Here is a 22790-nt window from a genome sequence, read left to right as displayed (position 1 = left end):
AGGACTCTACAAGGTATGCTTAAATTAGGTTTTGATAAAGGTAAAGGACAAAGAAAATACAGACAAACATTAGAGAGTTTTGAGATTCCCAGACATAGTCCCCATGATCTTTCTCAGTTTTACGGAATGTGCTTTGTCATTAGATAATGATTTGCCAAGCTGTGCATGAGATATGGTGGTCTTAGGGCTGCCAAGCACAAGTTTCCTGAGGAATCTTCCTACTCAACTGGTCAATAGCTTGAATCAGGCTGTGTAACTAGTTCAAGCAGGTACAGACCGTCAACCTACATTCTCAAGGAACAATGTAGATGACTTGCTAGTGGGTGCTACCAGAGAAGTTTCAGAATGCAAACTGCACATTATAAATCCCTGGGTAGCACATTTTACCCCATTACTGGCCGAGGGTTGATAGCATGGTTCCAGGCAAATTTGGAAATAAACAGAGTTAGAATTGCTTAGACCAGCTTCAAGTTCATCTTATCTGTACACAATATTTCTTTACTATACAAATGTTAGTTTTCCATGGAGTTGGTATTTGATTCCTTTTTTATTGCTTGGCTTCCTATTATATCATTACCTTAGTTTGTTTCCTGTTACCTGTCCTCCTCTCCTTCACTTTTGTTTGGAGGCAAATATTCTTTTTTCCAGGGTTAGCTCATCCATCTTTATTCTTTATTCCTCTCTCTCTCATTCCCTCTCATTCATTCCACAATTAAATATTGGGTTTCTATGACATATTAGACATTGTCTTTGACCTAAGGAGGTCAGTATATGAAGATAGGTGAACATGGAAACATATAAATACGATTGAATGTTGTCAGCAATATGAGAAAATTGTGTCTTGGGTTATAGTGAAGCACAAATAAGAGGGTTTTCAATCTACCTGCTGATTCAGGAAAAGTTTTATGTAAGAACTGGTGCTTGAAGTGTCAGTTGGAGTGAAGGATAAATAGGTACACTAAGAACAGATCTATACTGTGCTGTGTAATAAATAGGAAGCCACTGAAAGACTTTTAGTTGGAGAATAACATGGTCAGATAGAATGTTCTGTAAGTGGTTGGATAATGGATTGGAGTTAGGCAAGACTGGAAGCAGTAAGTTTGTTACAGTTGAGGTCTCTGTTGCTGCATCACCCATGTACTCTATGCTCACCCTAAATCATTAAATTACACCGGTAGACACCTATATTTACTTAGCTGCAAACTCAGTGCTTTATTTTCAGCACCCATCCTCTTGGATGCATTTGACACTGCTTGTTCTTATGCCCCTTTTGAAACTGCCTTCCCTTGGCTGACAGGCTACTATTTGTTGAAGAAAAGTCATTATTTGGATTCCTGGAGAGTTAGAGGCAGAAATCATGATCCGGCACCCCTGAGCACTGACTGTACTTTCTCCACCCCATGATGATCTAGCCTTCCTGATGCTGAATTTGGCTCAAGATCCAAGTGTGCCTGGTGTGGAAAATAGTTCTTTAAACAGAAGTACAAAAATAAGAGTAGTTTCTTCCTGGAAACAAGTAGAAAAACAAGAAACATAGCCAAACGGTGTCTATTTTCTAAATTTTGATAGCAGTTGCAATTGAAGAGGGTAAACAGCATTGAGGTATGTTTATTGCACATGCAATAGATTTCAGTATTCTTGGTTAAATAAATCTGGAAACTGCATGTTATGATTATGGGGATTACATTTCTTGGTGATGGCAGGGGAATGGATGGTAGCAGGGTTGTGGGATTGCTCCTAGACAATTTGTAACTCTCCTGAAGTGCTTTATTCTTCCTCCTAGGTCTCCTCTTATTTCCCTATTTGATGTGTCCTCGGTGGCCATGCCTACTGTTGTAGACTCTACAGCCAAGTGACACAGATGGCCTGAACTCTCAACACAACTCCTTTGTCACCCTTCACCATGTTTTTCTCTTTATATAAAACCCTCAAATGATCTACTCCATTTATTTTTAGTAGTAACAGATTTTCTACTTTCATTTTGGGATAATGAAGCCACACTGAGATAAAGTCAGAGCCAGAATACTACTTCCTCATTCTGAACTTCTGCTCAATTAATCCCTAAAACCTATCAATGATGCCAATCAACAGCTTGCCTTTCGTGTGGATTTTAAGCAGTTAACTCTTTTGGGGTTCTTTCATTAAAGTTAGGGGCAATGGTTAAGTGGGTCTCAAAGGGCCTCTCTGAATTTTATTTAGCAAAGATAAACAGAGAGCCAATGAAATAAAATAAGTAATTGAGAAAAGTATTTATATTTTTTTGACAAACTTGAAAGTACCATTACCTATCTTTTCATAAAGGGAAGTAGGAACAACCTGCTGGGTAAAACCAAGAGTTGACTTTCTTATGAGATTCTTGGTGTTAATAAGCTACATTCACTCTACAGGGAAGCATTAAATATCCATCATCCATTTAAGGCCTTTAAAATTGTGCACATCTAAAAAGAAGAGTCCTGGGTTTTTTGTTTTAGAATAATGTTGATAATGATGATGACAATGATGATGATGATGATAGTTAAGATAAAACATGCCTTAACACAAAATGACAAGAGAAGATAGGGTGCTAGAAATAATAATAATGTGCATTCAGAAACTAACCATAGATTCAAAAATATTTTAAAGACAGATGTACAGAAACCAAGTAAAAAACTATGTGAGATTAAATTCTAGTCATACCTAAAGTGATTCACTGCTTGAAAATGATATAGGATTCTGAACTAATATTTTGGAGGTTCCACTTCTTGAAAAGCTATTAGGATTCTGAACTAATATTTGGGGGGTTCCACTGTTTGAAAAGATATTAGGATTCTGAACTAATATTTAGGAGGTTTCTAAAAGAATAACATAGCAATTTGATTTCTACAAAATAAATGTTCACAGATCAAGGAAGGAGACTATATGAACAGGATTTGTGGAAGCAATCACTACAGTTGGAAGGTACTAGGCCCTGCGTTGCTGAAGAATTCTTGCCAAGACAAGCTCATGATAGTTCATAGAAGACAGTTAATAATATTATTATGAGAAACAACAGATAACTCAGTAAAGTATAAAGTGAAACATGTTTAATAAGGGTCTGTTTTATTTTGGAAATGGCATAGCTTTTAAAGTCAGGAATTCAAGTTTCTGCTTTATTAGTTAAAAGTATGAGGCCTTGGAAAATTCTCAGATCTCAATTATTATGACTTTAAAATGGGTTATAAAATTACTTTAACAAGTATCTGTAAGAATTGATTGAAATTAAATGTATATCAAAGCTTTTTTGTAAACTGTAAAGCACAATATGATTGCTACCTTTTTTTTTTGAAATGGAGTTTTGCTCTGGTTGCCCTGGCTGGAGTACAGGAGTGCAATGGCGCAATCTTGGCTCACTGTAACCTCCGCTTCCTGGATTCAAGTGATTCTCCTGCCTCAGCCTCCCGAGTAGCTGGGATTACAGGTAACCACACCTGGCTAATTTTGTATTCTTAATAGAGACGGGGTTTCTCCATATTGGTCAGTTAGTCTTGAACTCCCGATCTCAGGTGATCCACCTACCTCGGCCTCCTTAAGTGCTGGGATTACAGGTGTGAGCCACCATGCCTGGTGATTGCTACTTTTTAATGTTGCTTTTAAATGTGTGAATGGCATCATATTTACTATTGTATCAGGACAGTAAGTGAGAGTAGGCTACCTTAAACTGGTTGAAATTAAAAGAAGTCTAGACACAACAGATTCAAGTTCTCAAATGCTGCTTTCCAATTTCTTATTCTTTCCTCTGTATTGATTTTATCCTTGGGAAAGTTTATCCCAACTATTTTCAGAGATGAACTTAGCAACCTCTAGAGAAAAAAAAAAAGCTTCTTTTCCCAAAGAATTCCAGCCAGTATGATTATCGAGTTTTATCTTGATCTATGTGAATACATCTACAAATGTATTACTGTGACTAGTTTTCCAAATACTCTTACTGAGTGAGTCTTGGTCAAGTATTCATGCTAGAGCTTGGAGGATACAGTCAGTCCTATTTGATTCCCAAAGAACAATTTAGTAAGGTATAGTTTGTTTTCTGCTCCTATAACAAAATATCATAGACTGAGTAATTTATAAATAAAAGAGTTTATTTGGTTCATGGTTCTGGAAGCTAGGAATTCAAAGGTTGAGAGGCCACAACTGGTGAGGTCCTTCTTGCTGCACCATAATGTAGCAGAAGGCATCACAAGGTCAGAGAGCACATAAGAGAGAAAAAGGGGGCAAAGCTCTCATATCCCACTCCCAAGATGATGGCATTAATTCATTCCTGAGTACAGAGCCCTCATCACCTAATGCCTCTTAGAGGTCCCACCTCTCAATACTGTCGCAATGACAATTACATTTCAACCTGAGTTTTAAGGGGACATTCAAACCATAGCCCAAGGGCAGGCAAAAAAGCAGATTCTGCTATACCCATATCACTGTCATCTTTTCATAATGGTCATACTCTAATAAAAAAATAGGTAAGGTTTTTCCTCCCAGTTTTTTAGTAATTTAACCATTAATTAATATTTACAACAAACAATACATTAACATTATTATTTAAGAGGTTAAGCATACTTTGCTGTGTACTTTAAAATTTTCTAAGAGTGTAGACTTTATGTTAAGTGTTCTTATCACACACATACACAACACAAAGAGGGCAGGAAGAAACTTTTGGAGGCAATACATAGGTTTATGGCATAGACTACAGCAATGGTTTCATGGGTATATTCTTATTTCCAAACTCATCAAGTTGTATACATTAAATATGTACGGTTTTCTGTATGTCAATCATACTTCAATAATAAAGTGGCTTAACAAAAATATTGCTTGGGTTGACATGGGTTTTAAGTACCATATCCTGATTTTTTTTTAACTTTTATTTTAAGTTCAGGAGTACATGTGCAGGATGGGCAGGTTTGTTACATAGGTAAAGGTGTGTCACAGGGGTTGGTTGTATCGATTATTTCAACATCCAGGCATTAAGCCTAGCATCCATTAGTTATTTTTCCTTATCCTCTCAGTCCTCTCAGCCCCTATCCTCTGAAAAGCCCCAGTGTGTGTTGTTCCCTTCTATGTGTTCATTTGTTCTCATCATTCAGGTCCCAATTATAAGTGAGAACATGTGATGTTTGGTTTTCTGTTACTGCGTTAGCTTGCTGAGGATAATGGTCTCCAAGCTCCATCCATCTGCCTAAAAAGAACATGATCTCATTCTTTTTTATGGCTGCATAGTATTCCGTGGTGTATATGTACCACATTTTCTTTATCCAGTCTATCATTGATGGGCATTTGGCTTGACTCCATGTCTTTGCCATTGTGATAGTGCTGCAATGAACATATGCGTGCGTGTCTTTTTATATTAGAATGATTTATATTCTTTTGAGTATGTGCCTGGTAATGGGATTATTGGGTTCAATTGTATTTCTGTTTTTAGGTCTTTGGGGAATTGCCACACTGTCTTCCACAACGGTTGAACTAATTTAAACTCCCACCAACAGTGTATAAGTGTTCTTTTTTCTCCACAACCTTGCCAGCATTTATTATTTTTTATTTTTAGTAATAGCCTTTATGCCTGGTGTTAGATGATATCTTATTGTGGTTTTGGTTTGCATTTCTTTATCAGTGATGTTGAGTTTTTTTTCATACAATTTTTGGGCACATGTATGTCTTCTTCTGAGAAGTGTCTGTTCACGTCCAAAGCCTGATTTAAAATACAACTCCTTTTGATTCCAGTGGTTGTATATTGTTACCCAGTGGAGTAATTAGTAAGGTAATGTTCTGGGTCGGATTTCTAAAACGTATTTTAGATAGTTACACAAATTGGGGAAGATACTTTTTAACTTTCATTTTTAAAATGGAGATAAAATTGACAGTGTGGAATGTACAAACTTTGAGTATAAAATTTGTTGAATGTTAGCCATTATATATACCTTTATAACCAACATCCTTGTAACTAACATATCAGTCAAGTTTTAGAACATTTTTTTCTTTCCAGACTGTTCTATCATACTCCTTGCCAGTTAATTCCATAGCCCTTCCCCCATGGGCACCATTATTTTTTACATCTATCATTATAGATTAGCTTTGCCTGTTCTTGAATTTTATTGAATATATAAACATAATCATATAGTATGCAATTTGACTTCTTTCTCTAAACAGAATGCTTTTGAGATTAACCCATATTGTTGCTTGCATCAGTAGTTCATATTATTGTATTGCTAAAGAATATTTCATCATATGAATATAAAACATTTTATCTATTTTCTGTGAACATTTGGGTTGTTTTGTTTTGGGCTATTATGAATAAAACCGTTATAATTATTCAACTCAAGTCTTTTCTTTGACATATATTTTCATTTCTGCTGGGTAAATGTCTATGAGTGGTATTGCTGAGTTGTATGGTAATAATGTGCTTAACTTTAAAATATATTGCCAAACAGACTTTCAAAGTGGTTGCAACATTTTATAGCCCCATCAGCAATGTGTATGAGAAGGTTCATTTGTTCCCATTTCTTGCCAGAAATTGATCATTGTCAGTCCTTTTAAATTGTGACTATTTCTGTAGGTGGTAAGCAGAATCTTATCTGGTTTTAATTTGCCTTTTCCTGATAATGTTGAACATCTTTTCATTTTTCTCTCTGGGTATTACTATACCTTTTCTTTTGTGAAGTATCTGCTTTTATTGCTCATTTATTAACTTGTGTTAATCTTTTGATTATTGCTTTATAACAGTTCTTATGTATTTTGGAGTCAAGTTCTTTGTAAGATATGAGTATTTTTCTCCCAGTGTGGCTTGCCTATCCATTTCCTTAATGGTGACTTGGATAAGTAGAAATTTTGAATGTTAGTGAAATCTAATTTATCACTCTTTTTAAAAATGATTATTGATTTTGGGAATTCTCTAAGGAATTAACTAGCTTAACTAAAATAATACAATTTCTATGTTAATTTTTGTATCATTAAGTAAAAGGAATTATATTTTTATCAGACCTTTTTATTGTTAATCTGTCTTTCTTCTCCTTCTGGGTTTAATGTAAGACCAGTTATTTCTACATTTAATATAGCTGATAAAATAGGAGAAGGAATGAGGGAGAAGTCATGAGTTTAATTAATAAGTTAATTAGTATTATTATGCAGCTAAATGGAAACTAAACAATACCACTGATCCAAGCTCCCAGTAAGTTGGAGAGGGAGATAGTTGACAAAGGAAGGGCTTGAATATGATTCATATGAGGGCACGTTAGGTGAGCCCTTCTATTTTCTTCTTTTCCCATGACAAATGCAAGTTCTTTTTTGAATATTCAAGATAGATTAGGAACTGTCAAAACCTTTAGTTTAAAGAAACAATTACAATAAAAGGTCGGAAATATTTTCATCCACACAATAATGAAAGTACTACATGCCAAAACTTGAAGTAAGCAATTTGTAGAGACATATTCAGAGCTTTCAATGTATGTCTTCAAAATGGTCAAAAATTAAACTAAGCATCCATTTTAAAAATTTAAGGCCAGGTGTGGTGGCTCACACCTATAATCCCAGCAATTTGGGATGCTGAGGCGGGCAGATCACCTGAGGTCTGGAGTTTGAGACCAGCCTGGTCAACATGGTGAAATCCAGTCTCTACTAAAAAAATAGAAAATTAGCCAGGTGTGGTGGTGCATGCCTGTAATCCCAGCTACTTGGGAGGCAGAGGCAGGAGAATAGCTTGAACCCGGGAGGAGGAGGCTGCATTGAGCTAAGATCGTGCCATTGTACTCCAGCCTGGGTGACAACAGCGAAACTCCATCTCCAAAAAAAAGAAAAAAAGAAAAAAATTAAAAAAGAATGATAAATTACGTTCATTAAAGTGGAAGGGGGAACATATTAAATATAAGGCAGAAGTTATAGTGAGAATGAGTAATACCAAAGTCTCTCTTTTAAAAAGACTAATAACACTGACAAACTTCTGATGAGAATGAGCAAAGAAAAGACACAAATTGTCAACATCCGCTGTGAGAAAAGTACAACATTAGGGATATTGGAGAAGCTAAGCAATGACTGGACATTACTAGTCACATATCAATAAATTTAAAAATCTATCAAAAATTATTTGAAAATTATACTTAATCAAAAATCAGTCAGAAAGAGAAACTTGGACAATTCTTAATCATTAAGGACACCGAATCAGTAATCAGCATTTTCTGACAAAAACCATCTAGGTCAAATTAGCTTTTCTAATAAGTTCTGCCATTCAAGAGGAAAGAAAAATTGGGAATATTTCCCAACTATACAATAAGACTAATAAGCTTGAAAACAAAACCAGATAAGGACAGCACAAGAAAGATAATTTATATAGGCCAATCTCATTAGGAACAAAGATAAAAAAAACTCTAAAAAAAATTAGCAAATGTTGGCAGACAGAATCCCAACCTTTATAGCGGTATAATATATTGTGATAAAGTTGGATTTCTTCCAGGATCTCATTCATAGATTAACTTTGGACAATCAGTTAACAAAATCCCCAACATGATTAGATTATTAAAGAAAAATGATACAGTCATATCAACTGATGCAGAAAATACATTTGATAAAAATTCTATATCCTTTTAAAAAGAAACTAAGCAAACTAGGAGGAGATATTGGATATCTACAATAAACTTACAATAAATAATATAATGAATGTTGAAAATATTGAATAATTTACAAAATTGTTTCATCTTTAACTACATCTGAACAACATTATATTGGAAGTGTTAACCAGTTCAGTAGAGCAAGAGAAAAACAAAACAAAACAGTTAGAAAGAAGAAACAAAACTAATGTTATTCATAGTAGACAAGATCATTTACATAGAAATTCAAAGAGGATCCACAAACTAATTATTATAATTAATGAGTCTAGCAAAATTTCTGGATTTAAAGTGCATTATTAAAAAATCAATTTGATTTTCACAAACAAAAAATAGAAGCTAAAATTTAGAAGGTATTCAAATAGTATAAAAACTATAACGTGCCTAGTTACAAATTTATCTAAAAGGATGCAGGACTACCAATGTATAAAACATTACTGAGATAAATTAGAAAGCTCTCTATAGGGAAATATGGCATAAGCATGGGTTGAAAAACTTAATATTCTAGAGCTTGAATGTAATTCCAATCAAAATCTCAATAAATTTTTGTTTGTTTGGTAGAAGTTGGAAGGCAGATTCTAAAATTTATACATAAGTGCAAAGGGTCAAGAATGGAGAATACACATATCAAAGAAGTAAATGATGAAATCATTTGCTCTACCAGATGTCAACATATATAATAAATTGCAGTGATTAAGTTAGAGGTAGGCAAGTAGACCCAAAACAGCACCATAGAGAACTCAGAAGCAAACCTGTACACAGACACTTGATATATGACAGAAGTAGTTTGACACATAATTGAGGAAGGACATTAAATAGTGCTGGGTCACTCATATATTTCTGTATTTATGTATCTATAATCTACTTTCTTCATTCTATTGATATATCATTTATCTCTGTATTCTATTTTGAATCTGTTCTCAAGGTCATCCATTCATCTATTTATACTTTATCATTTCTCAAAAGACTTGAGGTAGTTTATGAAAATTCATGAAAGAGGAAAAAATAGTTGAAGGAATCAAGAGTACTGTTTTTATGCATAAAATGTGGTTTCTGTTGGGAGGAGTCCAGTGGTAACAAAAGTGTAATCAGAGGAAGGAATATGAATAGTCAGGACAAGTTATGTTTCATTTGCTTGGCCATCATCATAAGGGTTTGCAGCTTCTTAGAAATAAATTTCAGGCAATGCCTTTAATAGGGTTAAAATTTAAGACTGAGACATGCATTCCATTTAACAGAAACGGGACTGGCTGTGTGCCACGGCTCATGCCTGTAATCTCAGCACTTTATGAGGCTGAGGTGGCTGGATCCCCTGAGCCCAGTAGTTCAAGACCAGCCTGGGCAAGATAGGGAAATCCCATCTCTACTTAAAACACAAAAATAGACCTGGTTAGCCTGTCATGGCCCTTGCTTGTAGTCCCAGCACTCAGAAGGCTGAGGTGAGAGGATCGCTTGACCCTGGGAAGTCAAGGCTGCAGTGAGCCATGATTCTGCCACTGCAGCCTGGGTATCAGAGTGAGACCCTGTCTTAAAGAAAAAAAAAAAATAGGGAACTAATTGCTGTTAGTGTTATGTGCAATGAATTAAGCATTTGTTTAATTTATTCTTATAAAATTCCACAAATGGAATTTTATATTTATATTAATAAATATATATTTTGAAATCCAAATTTCAAAATATAATCCAAAATCCAAATATAAATCCAAATTTATATTTTGAAATCCTAACCCCCAATATTATGTTTTTACGATGTGGGGCCTTTGGGATATAAAATAGGGTGGAGCCTTCATGAATGGGGTTAGTGTCCTTACGAAAGAGACCACAGAGAGCTCTCTAGCGTTCTTCCTTTATGTGAGTATACAATGGGATAATGGCGGTCTGAAACCTGGAAGAGGATCTTCACCAGAACGCAACCATGCTGGTGTCCTGATCTTGGTCTTCCTGCCTCCAGAAGTGTGAGAAATACATTTCTGCTATCTATAAGCCACCCAGTCTATGGTACTTTGTCTTGGCACCCTGAATGGTTTAAAATAGAAATTGTTTCCTGATTATTTGGCTTTGTGCTTTTCTGGCAGAATTGAACTACCATGAGGTTATGATGATCTTTGCCAATTTCTGTGACTAGTAAACAAAATAGCTTTAATTGTGGTTCATGTGATGAGGATTTTATTTTTCTAATCATTGACCTGTGCAGATCAGATAACCTATCATAAAGAGGGTATATATTGTCCACACTATGTTAGATATATATTGACTATATTTGCACATATTTTGGAGTTTATTTTATGTGATTGGGTTTACAGTCCAACATTTTGTTAGACTTAGGGTTCAGATTTTTCTAAACTGTGAATATTTCCAAGTAAATAACTTTTTTTCCTTTAAAGATGATTAGAAATTGGAAAGTATTACTTTAGCAGTGAAGCATATAAACCCATATCAGAGGGAACACACACACACAAACTTACACTCTTAAATATATACATATACAACCTGAGAAGGGAAGCTGTTTTAAGAAACAAAAGGGTTTTAAATCAGATAGCTATATAGTACTGTTTTGTAAACAAGAGGAGACTTATGAGGATGTAGATAGTTCCATTTGTGGAATTTTATAAGAATGAATGAAGCCTTAATGAAAATTTAATCTAACTTCAAAATATTAGAAGACCTTAATATTGGAAAACAATTTTTTTGCATTGTACAGGTGGAAATGCTAGATTTTTGTAGGTGACAACACCTTATAATAACTGTGAACTGAGCATAGTATGGCAAATGACATCATGACCTCTCTAATTTAATGTTGTATAAGAAAATTGTTATGAGAAATTTAACTAAGGGTTACAACATTCAGTGCTATTAAAATGTTCAGAACAAACAAAGTCTTTCAAACAGAAAATTATGAAAGAAATTGGGAATTTAAGGGAGGATCTGGTACTAACAAAGCATGATATTTCTCAGAGTGGACTTTTCAGGTCTAGTGCCAGACCCAGAGCACAGACACTGCTCAGGGCAGGAGCTTGAAATCTCATCAGCAGTAGATAATAGACAGTATTAATCAGGTAATCAGGATCAGTCAGTTATAGTATTTTGGGATTCCATTGCAAAATCACATCCTGGCTCAGATTTGCAAGCTTAGTTGTCCTTTAGGAACTACTTGTTGAATAAACAAATGAATGGGGAGTGTGGTGATAGTAGAAAGCTGGTATCTCAAATAAGTGATTAAAAAAATCGTGCAAAGGAATTTGGTTAATGCCCAAACAGAAGACATTAACCAAAAAGAGGGTGGGCAAAGGGCCAAGGAGAGTGGCAGTAGGATAAACGTGATGACAATGGAGGCAACTAGTCAGTTACAACATTCTCACAGCTGGAGCATGACCCAGACACTGAGATGGGTGTAAGTCCAAGACTTAGGTCTTGGAGTTTCTGGAGGAACAAAACAAAATCTCAGACTGAGAAAAACAGATCTACTGGCGCAGTTATCAAGGTCGACATCTTAGGGAACAAGAAAGCGTGTAGCAAGGTTGAATCAACATGGGATCACTTGAGGACTGAAGTGGGACTGTGTTGACCCTAGAACCTGAGTGAGGTTTGAACTTTCAGGAAAGACGCAATGTTTCTGTTTTTGAGGAGGAATAGTTTCAGCAAACAGATTAAATTCATGTTTATCTTGGCAGTTTGACTTTTCTTTCCAATGAAATTCCATGGAGAGAATAACATAAATTACATTCCCAGTAAAATTACATGCAACTAAGGAACATATGAGGTAGTTAGATTCTTAACTAAACAGTTCAACTCATAAAACAAAATTTTGGAACAATCTAGCAGGCAGCTTGAAGCAGGTGTGGATCAATCTGTTGAGAGACAATTCTCCATGGGTTTCTAATGGTTCTGCACACCTTGTAAGCAAAACTTTGACTGCCCTTTCTTCTGGATGTTGGCATCGTACCTTGGAAGACAGGATCTCTCTTTAGATCAAAGTACAGCCATGCTTACTATCTAGTATAATAAAAACGTCTCTGGAGCAAATGATAAACACAATTACTGGCATCATTAAAGCTCCTGATTCTCTAAGCTCGGGTTCCTTTCCTGTAACACAACCCGTTGCGTGGGCTTGTGTCATCTGGCTCTGTTCACGTTACTCTGTGTTAGTCGAGGCTTGGGCAACCAGCCCCAAAATGCCGATACTGTGGCTACTGCTATTGATGTGGGTAAAAAAACTGTTCATTTCTCATCTAGGAGTCTCAGGTATTCTAACAACATTCATGAAACTGCGACAGAGTGACTTGTTGACTAACAAGAGAATGCAATCTCAGACATTTTACAGTTTTTGGCATAACTAGAGCTGACTTTGGAAGTCTTTAAATATAAAACTTTATTTTAAATAAGCCAAAAGAATATTAGAGCTTTTAAAGACGCACCCATGCATGCCCAAATCAATATGTTTCTTTAAATCCTTACTCTAATAGCATCTTTTAGCTAATTCGTCTTTTAAAACATGATGGTTAACTAATTTAGGACTGAAAACTCAAAGTTACTGAATTTTACAGAGTGATTATTATAAGAAACTAAAGACATCTGTATTCGGGGAGAAAATGTGGAGGAGTACCTTTGATTGATTGATTGATTAGATTGATTCAACTCATCAACATATATCCTAACGACTGTATTTTCCCCATTGAAGTTGGCATTATTTTTTAAGGTATGCTATGTGAACTGTAAATCTCTAAATGTAATTGGAAACAGTAGATGGGTTTGATATTTTTTAAAAAGCATTGGCCTTTCTGCAGGAAGACTTGGCTTAAGGTTCCAGATTTTAAGTTTTATCTTATGAACTTGAACAAATTATTCATTTTCTTTGAGCACTGTTTCAGTCTCTTTGGTCGACTATAACAAAATAACATAAACTACATTGCTTATAAACAAGAAAAATGTATTTTTTACAGTTCTAGAGGCTGGGAAGTTCAAGATCAAGGCACCAGAGGATTCATTGTCTGGAAAGGGCTCCCTGTCTGGTTCATAGATGGTGTCTTCTTGCTGTGTCCTTACATAGAGGAAGGGGCTAACCAGATCTCTCTGTTCTCTTGTATGAGAGCATTAATCCCCATCATGAGGTCTCTACCTTTGTGATCTAATCAGTTCCCAAAGGTCCTACCTCCTAATGCTCAAGGGTTTGGATTCTCACGTATGAATTTTGGGGAGACACAAAGGCTTTCTATTTTCTCTCATTTTCAAGATCTAACCAGCCCAAGCCCACAGGACCCAGAATGAAAGCAATTGCTCTCCCTTTTCCTCATCTAAACACCAATGATACTATAAAAGAAGCAAAAACTCCCACTTCATGCACAGGGATTTCCTGGAGCAGTCTTTCCCTCCCTGAATTCTAACATTAATTAGCATTTGTATTATACACGTAAGACAATTATGTACTGCCTCGTGACACTTCTCTTACTTGCTATCTTAACATGCCATTTAAAGTAAATTTATTTAACAAAACCCACAGAAACATTCATATCTTGTCTCTAAAATTAGAATGTAAACTCTTTGAGGGAAAAAGTTTTATAATTTTTGTTTTCTTCGTAGCACATAATGCAGTGCTTTGAAAACACTGTGTTCCTTTAAATCCTTTAAATTTTTCTTTAAATCCTTACTCTAATAGCATCTTTTAGCTAATTCATCTTTTAAAACATGATGGTTATCTAATTTAGGACTGAAAACTCAAAGTTACTGAATTTTACAGAGTGATTATTATAAGAAACTAAAGACATCTGTATTCGGGGAGAAAATGTGGAGGAGTACCTTTGATTGATTGATTGATTAGATTGATTCAACTCATCAACATATATCCTAACGACCGTATTTTCCTCATTGAAGTTGGCATTATTTTTTAAGGTATGCTATGGGACTTGTAAATCTCTAAATGTAACTGGAAACAGTGTATTGGGATATTTTTAAAAAATCATTGGCCTTTCTGCAGAAAGACATGGGGATTCAAGGGAAGAGTTTAGAAAGACAAGAACAAATAATTATATTGTGTGAGTTTGCCGACCGTACTGTGTTTAATCTGACTGCTTATTCCCATGCTGAGGTCTCAAAGGCACAGATTTAATGTGGTAATTCCAATCGATTTAAAGTGAAATGAAAGTACTGGGAACGGAAAACTGTTGGCACTTTCTAATAGCATGTAATAAGTTTATAGACTTGAAAGCAGTATTTTTAACCTTGGCATTTGTTTCTGAATGTGTTTTATTTCACCCTATTTTTGCTAACTACTGGTGGAGTGTTGGATTATTGAGCTGAAGAGTTTATAATACTCTCATCATTTGTCAGCATAATGTTTGGAAACTATGGTATTAGATAGGAGAAGTTGTGATTTATATTGCCACTTTTTAATCTTCTCTGTGACAGTCTTCTGGGAACTGTGAGATGTAAGCAATAGCTGAAAAATAAGGTAATGCATGGCACCTTATCCTGACAAATGAGCTTGATGACGTGACATTAGATACTGTGTCTTGCTGTTTTTGCCATCTATTTGCATAACAATGGTCCTCATTATTTGCAATAACAATTAGGGTCATTGTATTTTTATAACCTCAGTATTAGGCATAACCTTATGAAACTGCTGATACTTGATCTTTTTGACCTACTAAAATGGTAATATCATATAATTTAACCTACCTAATATTTAGCTATCTAAATTGCTGCCACATATATACAGTTTTTGAAAGAAAAGATCTTGAGACCAGTCTTTTCTATCAATGAATCCACATTTAAATTTATTTAAAATATATATCTTTAGACTCTGGTTAAATGTGATATTATTGAGTTTTGTTTACCTTTCTTTCCTCTTACAGATGGAGTGGTACCTGTACATGGCAAGATACTCACTTTCTGATACAGACTCAGTGCACTTTCCTTATAGCATCTAATGTCCAGCTTCTGAATATCAACTTTTTAGCATCTGTTGTCACCATCCTTGCCAAGAACAGCCCAGAAAACTTCCCAATCTGGAACCAATGACATTAAAAGTAGTTTGTCTATTGTTTAGTTAGTACAATCCAAGCAGCAACATTTATGGTGGGAAAATACAAGGGTGAAAAAGTTGTCCTGTATCTATAAATAAGGTGTGTGATTTTAGGATAGGATGGCAATTGTAGCTGAAGAAGAAATTAAATGATAATGTTGTGGGCTTCTTTTAAGGCAGATCATGAGGATCACATGGCAGTGATTCAAATGACAGAAAACTGGTAGAAATTTTTTGCTATAAATAAAAGAACTGTTATAAAAGAAAATGTGACAGATCTTAGTAATAGATTGGACAGTTTGATGGAACAATAAAAACTTCTGTTCCAGACAGGATACAAATGAAGATTTACAACACTGTGCTTTATCTTGTTCTCTATGCACAAACTATGTGAGCACAGGCCTACACCATCTGGTATGGCCTATGTAACCCATATGTTTGTTATACTATTTTACTTGGAAGAGTAAATTTACACAGAGTAGATTTTTTGTTGTTGTTGTTATGTAAAGACCTTTGAGTTAGACAAATCAAATGTAAAGTGAGTATGCTAAAGCAACTAAGGTGAGTTTGTGCCTGCAATTTGTCTGTGAGAAGAGATTAACCTATTAAAGACTAAAAAGCAATTGTAGGTTATGCATATTACATTACTAAACGTCACCAATGCCTGACAGTTGTAAATAAAAATGATTTATCATAGATTTTACAAGTCTGTAATATTTTATTAATTGTAAAATAAAGAGTTTTCAATTATTTTTGATATGTTATAGTTAAGCATAGCACATAATTTAAAATATTAATCGAATATGAGGGAAAATACTTCCATCAGATATACATCCAGTTATTGCCTATCCTTTGATGTCTAAGGAGACAGGTTTCTACAGATATCTTTTGAAGCACATTTAGTATACATTGATTCAAGGAAGTACAAATATAAACTATTTCAGTAAGCATAATACACATAGTTATGACGCATTATCTTAAAAAATTGTATTTTTCTCTAGGCAAGAGAAACTTTTCCAATTATCCTTTAAATTTGTAGTCTTAAAACAGGACAAAGTGTTTATTATCTAATGTTGTAACAGTATAGGTACATTATAGGTGTATGAGTAGGAGTATGTGATCTGGAACCAGGCTGCATAGCTTCTAAATTTGGCCCCTTATGTGTTTCTGAACAAGCTATTTAGACTGTCTTAGAAACAGTCTTCTTTTCTGTAAAATGAAAATAATATTGGTACCTGATAGAGTTTTCATGAGAATTAAATACGTTCAATACCTGAAAGCTCTTAGAACATTGCCTCTGCCTATGCCATTGGCAAGTATCAATAAATGTTAACTATTATTATTACTACCCACTGTTTTCAGCAAAATTTATTTTTAAAACTTAAGTATGCTTAAAAGTAAAGTGATTTAAAGAAGTTATTTTGTTGTCTTCAAATACAGACAGAAAAATGAGAAGTAAAGAGTTTTGTATTAAAAAAGAAGTGAAGAAAGTTATACATACATAACATATAAATATCTTTGGGGTGATATGGGTTGAATTATTTCTCCACCCAAAATTTATTTACTGAAGCCTTCATTTCATTGTGACTGTCTTTGGAGTTGTAGCCTTTGGAAGCTACTTAGGGTTAGCTGAGTTCATGACAGTAGGTCCTGCATGGTGCAATTTGTGTCCTAGTGTCCTTATTAGAAAGAGAGTAGTATTTTTTCTCTCAATCTCTCTCTTTCTCTCTCTCTCTCTCTCTCTCTCCCTTTAAGGATACTGTGAGAAGGTGGCCATCTGTAAGCCAGGAGGAGGTTCTTCACCAGTAACCTAAGTAGGCAGCATCTTGATCTTGGACTTGCCACTATATAGGACTGTGAGAAATAAATGTCTATTGTTTAAATCACCCAAGCTATGATACTGTGTAATAGCATCTTGAGCAGATGATTAAAAGGGACAACCAGAACATTAATTTATGGCCTTAACATTTTAAATACTCTCACTAGTTATGGAGAAAGTTCTTCAATTTAATTTCTTAACTGTACACCAGTAAAAGAACTTTTTATCTTTTTTTTTTTTTTGAAAAACAGAATTAACAAGTTTTATTTAATTGACATATGGAGAATTTACCTACCAACAGAATAAACATTACTTTCAAACACATGCAACATTTAATAAAAATTGACCATGTACTAGGCTGTAAGGCATCTATCAATATATTTCAAAAGAATTTGCCAGGCATGGTAGTGCACGACCATGGTCCCAGCTACTCAGGAGGCTGAAGTGGGAGGATCACTCGAGCCCAGGAGTTTGAGGCCATGAACATGCCACTGCACTCCAGCCTGGGTGACAGAGCAAGACCCTGTCTCAAAAATAATTAATTAATTAATTAATTAAGGTTAGAAGATGTAGTAACCATGAAATAGTGAAGTACCCAGAGAACAAAAAAAGAGCTGCTGTACATTAAAAATATTATTACATAGTACAAAAGCTTTTTAAATTATTATTATTATACTTTAAGTTCTAGGGTATATGTGCATTGTAAATCAAATCATTGTGAGATTTTTTTTTTTAACAGCACACTTACAGTTTAAAGAATGTGAAACCATCAACATGGCAGTTGTTTCTGCATGTCAATATTCTGCTCAAGTTTCTCTAGGAACCTAACCACTCTTTTACAAATGAGATTGTCCATAAAGAAAATCAGAAAAAAAAGGACACAGAATTCCTGCAACTAATAAGTGATTATAGCAAGGTTGCTGGATACTAGGTTAATATGTACAACTCAATCGCCATCTTATATATTAGCAATGAACAAGTGAAACTCGAAACTGAAAACGATATCATTTATATTATCACCACCCAAAATGAACCACTGAAGTATACATTTAACAAAATACATACAAGATCTATATGAAAAAAACCACAAAACTGGTGGTAGAACAAAGAAACTCTAAGTAAATGGAGAGGTATTCCATGTTAATGGATAGGAAGACATAATATCATTAAGACATCCATTTTCGCCAACTTATTCTAAAGATTTAATGCAATCCAATAAAACTCTCAGCAAATTATTATTGTAGATATCATAAACTGACTATAAAGTTTATACGGAGAGGCAAAAGATCCATAATAGTCAACAAAATACTCAAGAAGAACAAAGTTGGAGGACTGATACTACCCAAATTTAATACTTACTATAAAGCCACAGTAATTAAGACAATGTGGTATTGGTGAAAGAATTGACAAATAGAGCAATGGAATAGAATTAAGAACCTAGAAAAAAGGCTCACATAAATATAGGCAACAGATCTTTGACAGAGGAGCAAAGGCAATGGAGGCAGTCTTTGACAATGGAGCAAGGGTAGTGATTTTAACAAGTGATGCTGGAACAACTGGACATCCACATGTCAAAAAGGGAATTTAGACACAGATCTTACACTTTCAGAAAGATTAACTTCAAAATGGATGATAGACCTAAATGTAAAATGCAAAATTTCGTAACTCCTGTAACATAGGAGAAATCTTGTGTATGGTGAGCATGACTTTTTAGATACAACATCAAAATATGATTCATGAAAGATGGATTAGCTAGACTTCATTAAAATTAAAAATGTCTGCCCTGCAAAAGACACTGTCAGAATGAGAAGACAAGCCACAGAGTGGGAGAAAATATTTTTAAAAGACACGCCTGATAAAGGACTGTTATTCAAAATATACAAAGAACTCTTAAATCTCAACATTAAGAAAACAAACACTCAATTAAAAATGGGTCAAATACCTTAACAGATACCTCACCAAGAAATATATACAGATGGCTAATAAGCATATTAAAATGCTGTACATCACATGCCATCAGGGAAATGAATATTAAAACAGTAATGAGATATGACTATGCACCTGTTAGAATGGTTGAAATTCAGAACAATAACACTAGAAATGCTAGTGAGGAGGAAGAGAAAGAGGAACTCCCTTTTGTTACTGGTGGAAATGCAAAACGGTATATCTACTTTGGGAGATAGTTTGACAGTTCCTTACAAAACAAAACATACCATTACCATTTGATCTAGCAATTGTGATCCACGGTATTTATCTAAAGGAATGGAAAACGTATGTCCACACACACAATAATTTGCACGTCGACGTTTATAGCAGCTTTGTTTGTAATTGATAAAACTCTGAAGCAACCAAAATGTCCTTCAGTAGGTGCACAGGTAAATTAACTGTAGTATATCTAGACAATGAAATATTATTCAGCACTAAAAAAGAATGCAGTATCAAGGTATAAAAATACATCATGGAAACAAATTCATATTACTAAGTGAAAGAAGCCAATCTGAAAAAGCTGTATATTGTATGATTCTAATTGTATAACATTTGAGAAAAGGCAAAACTATGGAGAGAAAAAAGTAAGAAAGAGTTGCCAGGGGTTTGTAAGAGGGAAGGATAAACAGGCAAAACACAGAGGATTTTTAAGGCAGCAAAACTATAATATTCTGTATGATACTATAATGGTGGATACACTCTAATGGTGGATACATGGCACTGTGCATTTATCCAGTCCCGTAGCATATACAATGCTAGGAGTAATCCCTGAACTACGGACTTTGGGTGATTATGATATGCCAATGTAGGTTGATAAATTGTAACAATATATCCCTCTGGTGGTTGATGTTGATAATTGGGAGGCTACGTATGTGTGGGAGTAGGGAGTCTATGGAAAATCTCTGTACCTTCCTCTCAATTTTGTTGTGAACTCGAAACTGCTCTAAAAACATAAAGTCTTTAAAAGAGAGGACACCAGTAAGTGAGAGTCTGAGTAGTAGGAAAACTAACAGCAAACATTTACATTGAATTTACGTTGTATGAAGAGCCATCTGTAACATGAAAATCAAAAGTAGTTTATTTATTTTGGAAAAATATTTCAATAGCCTTTTAAAATGGCATTTTCTCAACAATGTTTTTGTAATGTCATTTATGGAGAAGTGGTTAAAGTATATACAGTCAGGGCAGCATTCAAACGCAATGATTTTCATTTATGCAAATAACACTTTAATGTTACTTTCAGAAAGGTGAAGGTTAAGTGCAGTAAATACCAGTAATAGCGATATAGTTTGCAAGTGAAATTAGCAAGAAGATTTTAATCAGTCTCTGAAGTGTGAATTAGAGATAAGAAGAAAAATGTTCCAAATAAAATTTTCTTAAAAGGTCAATGTCTTAAAGTCATAGTGTTTATAATCTGACCATTTCTTAATGCAAGATTAGTATACTGATAAAACTTATATGTGAGAGTAAAAGACATTAAAAGTGCAAAGCACAGGATTTAGTAAGATATTTTTATTATGACAAACCTAGGTCCATTTCACACTCTTTCACTCCTCACAAACATGCCATTGAGACGATTTGGGAATAATCAAGAAGATTTAACAGATATATTAAAGGAAATACTGTTTGAATTTAAGTTTTTAAAAGTTGCAAAATAGTATATTCAGTGTGATGACATTTATTTAAAGATACAAAAATTATCCTCAATTGTACAAGAACATGAATGGAAATGACATAGTTAACTCTGGAGAAGGGGAGAAGAGAAAGAGACAGGGACATTAATTGTATGTTTTTCTTTATTTGATAATATTCTGGAGAAAAAATGGTAACATATTTACATCAGTTAATCCTGTGTTGTACTATGCTTTATATGAGTCTCTGTGTTAGAACATTTTATTTTAAATATAAAAATGTAAGCTGAGTGTTGTGGCACATTCCTGGAATCCCAGACACTGGAGAGGTTAAAGAAGAAGCACTGCTTGACCAGGAGCCACAGGCTATAGTATGCTATGATTGTGCTTATGAATAGCCACTGCACTCCAGCCTGGGCAACATAGCCAGACCTTATCTCTAAACAAATACTAAAAATAAAAATTTAAAATATGTAGTGACACATTTCAAAGTATAAATAGTGAAATGCAAAAACTATCCATGGCAGAAGCATTATATTTGAATAAATAACGGCTAATATCCATGGGCACATACTATATGACAAAATTTTACCAAATATTTCACTTGTATTATCCATTACATCCTCTCAATAACCATATAGATAGGCATTATTATAGGCTACTTTTCACTGATAGAGATTTAGAAGGTTAGAGTAGGGACCTTCTTCATCTTGTTAATTGCTATATCCTTGATATCTAGAAAAGCAACCAGCTTTTAGGAACTGATAAATACTTAAATTTGACATTACAAAAATAAAACAGATATATATTTTATAAAACAAGTAAATGTAGTAATTCTATCAATGTACCAGTGAAGAAAACACATTCTGCCTTCTTAGAGCTTCTATTCTGGTGAGAGAGACAAACAACGTAAAAAAGTTATGAGAGGAATAATGAAGAAAAATAAAATAGGCGAAAAGGGAGAGAAAGTGAATGAATAAATTAATAAATGTGTAAGATAATGTTTGCAGAGACAATACTCTGGTTCTCTTGCATTCTTACATATCTTGCTGGGTGGGCCAGACTTTAAGTCCCTGACAAGTAGAATATTTCCTATGGTTGAGAGAGGAAGCTTTGTCTCTTTTCTCACTTGGACAAAGAACAGGCTTGCTTACTTCTTGCTATAAAACCAATGGATCCCCAAACTCAGTTTTTCTCATTTGTGACACAAATCCGCTGCTTATGTAGTTTCTATCATGTTCTATTATGTTGCCCTGGTGGGACTTAGGGGCAAGGGGAGCCAGTGCAAATATGCTGATGCTTATACTGCTGTGTTGTAACAAAGACATTTGTCTCTGATGCAGGAATCATGTCTCTGTTACAGGCTAATTTATTAGCTTGCAAGTAGGGTAGAAGCAAATTCCAGACCTGCAGAGTTAGTAAAATGGTCACCTGGAATTCAAACCCAGGCCTCCCTGATTACAGAGCATACCTCTTAACACTCTGGCCACTGTACTGACTTGATACACAATTAATTGTATCTTAATGCCTGCTAACTTGAATGACCATTAACACTCCTCTACTTACAATGTCAATGCTTTATTTAATTTTTTGAATTAAAGTTTTTTTTTTTTTTCTGTCCTTATGATTGCATTGGCTATCAGTGGATCTCAGGCATGTTATTTAATGCCTCATAAATACAGTTACAGTTAAAATTTTGATAAATATTTTCTATCATTGATATATAATCAAAATTATAT

This window comes from Mandrillus leucophaeus, unplaced genomic scaffold (genome assembly GCF_000951045.1).
Source record: "Mandrillus leucophaeus isolate KB7577 unplaced genomic scaffold, Mleu.le_1.0 Scaffold532, whole genome shotgun sequence".
NCBI lineage: Eukaryota > Metazoa > Chordata > Mammalia > Primates > Cercopithecidae > Mandrillus > Mandrillus leucophaeus.
The sequence above is the reverse complement of the archived record's forward strand: the minus strand, read 5'-3'. Positions refer to the sequence as shown.